Genomic DNA, 2,172 nt, shown 5'->3' with positions numbered 1-2,172 from the left:
ATGTGCAGAATGAACTGGTGATTATAATAGAATCAGGGACATAGAAAGGGAATGGACTGACTATTCTTGGGGGGGAAAGGGGTGTGGGAGATGCGGGAAGAGACAGGACAAAAATCGTGCACCTATGGATGAGGACAGTGGGTGGGGAGTGAGGGCGGAGGGTGGGGTGGGAACTGGGAGGAGGGGAGTTATGGGGGAAAAAAAGAGGAACAACTGTAATAATCTGAACAATAAAGATTTAATTAAAAAAAAAGATGGTGACGATGGAATCCTGGGTTCCAGCCACAGTTCTCTGAATCCAAATTTAATGACTGTGTGTGCAGTAATGTCCAGCCCCACTTTAAGTCCCCAAACCAAACATACTGACATCTAAAGATGGCGAGGCGTTAGTAGATACTTGAAAAACACCACCACAGGTTAATGAAAAAGGTGGGATGCTGGTATCCAGCAGGACCCATTGAGAACTCACCAGCTCAACTGTAAGCCAGCATCTGCCTCTATGTACCCAGGTGCTATCAGTCCCTTAAAGACAAGACTTCATGCATAGCAAACCACAGAATCCCACATTTCTTTAAAAGTGGTTTGTTTATAAATGTAGTGACAAAAACCCTCCTCTAACTGGGTCTGCAGATTTTCACATGACTTTACCTTTCTTGACACAGAAGCAATTTCCTCATTCTAGCATAGTCAATAAAAATCTTAGATAATTCTTCTGATGAGGCCCAGAGATGAGATTTCAAAAGATTATTTCATTAATTCAACAAATATTTACCAGACACCTACTCTGTGAGTGGCATTCTTTTGAGCACTGAAGATAGCCTGGTGGGGAACATATCACTAAATATATAAAACTATAGGCCTGTTGCACGAAGAGATTCATGCAATAGGCCTTCCTTCCCCTGGCTGCCGGCACTGGTTTTGCTCCGGCACCCAGGACCCAGGCCTTCGCTCTGGCTGCAGCGGAGAAGCGAAGCCTCTTCAGCCTTCAGTTTTCGCTGCTCTGGCCGGAGCCTTCAGTCTTCGCTCTGCGCCTGCATATGCAAATTAACTCCATCTTTGTTGGGTTAATTTGCATACTATCCTGATTGGCTGGTGAGTGTAGTGGAGGGATGGTCAATTTACATGTTTGTCTATTATTAGGTAAGATGTGTGAAGCAAGGATGACTATAAATTTGGAACAATCATTTTGGGCCAAATCATCAATATTAATAGCCATAGCTGACCTAAAAGTTTTGAGAGGTTCTTGCAGACCCTGGGTTTATTGGGCACCAATAGGAACCTAGTTGGGAGAATTTCTATAAACCATTTGAAATTAATGCAAACCTCTAAGTTTGAGTGTACATTTTTTTCAGGAGAAAGAATACTGTTTTCATTCGGTTCTCAAAGGGATCTCTGACTCCAGAAAGGTTAAGAAGCATTTGGACTGACATGAATACGAATTTGTCTAAATCTGCATTCATACTGTCCTCTCTGCAGGCTCAAGCACTGACATGGCTACAACTCCAGGCAATGTCTCAGGAGCCACTGGCTCTCAGTGCTAAGCTCAGTGATTTTAGTCTGATGAGAGTCCTTATTCAAACAGGAAGCGGCAGAAACGCACAAAGGGAAAGTGCAGGGAGTCAGACAGACCTGGATTTGAATCTGGATCAGTCACTTTCCATTTTGTGACCATAGCAGTCACTTACTCTCTAAGCTTCTAATTTCTTCGTCTGTAAAAAAAAAAATATGTACCTCACACGGTTAAAGAGAGAATACTTATGAAGTGCTTGGCACAGTGCCTATAACTAAAGTAGACATTCAACTAATGTCAGCTGCTTTTTTATGAAGGGCAGGTATGGTCTCATCAATTTTTAAAATGGAGAGCAATTGTTTAAAAAAATATAAAAACTGACAAAATACAGAAAAATTCTTTTCAATTTAGCTTGCATGTGATAAGTACCTACCAAGTGCAATGTGCTGTGCTAGGAGAAGGTTAGAAAGAATTCCCATGGTCCCCGTACACTAATAAAAGACAAAGATGCTAATTAACTGTACCTTCCCTAGACCCAAGCCATGCCCACCAGCCAATCAGAGCAACTGTATGCAAATTAACCCAACCAAGATGGTGGCTAGCAGCCATGGAACTGGAGCAAGCAGGAGGCTTGCTTGCCCCAATGATGGAAGAACAGTTCT

General features: G+C 42.5%; 1 protein-coding gene across 9 annotated transcripts in view; it reads right to left on the bottom strand.

The window, feature by feature from the left end:
* The window catches only part of TTLL5 (tubulin tyrosine ligase like 5), a 269,203-nt gene that overhangs the window by 139,850 nt on the left and 127,181 nt on the right, over positions 1-2,172 (bottom strand). The window lies entirely within an intron of this gene.

Source organism: Myotis davidii, unplaced genomic scaffold, assembly GCF_000327345.1.
Source record: "Myotis davidii unplaced genomic scaffold, ASM32734v1 scaffold309, whole genome shotgun sequence".
NCBI lineage: Eukaryota > Metazoa > Chordata > Mammalia > Chiroptera > Vespertilionidae > Myotis > Myotis davidii.
This window is presented reverse-complemented; position numbering and strand designations above follow the sequence as displayed.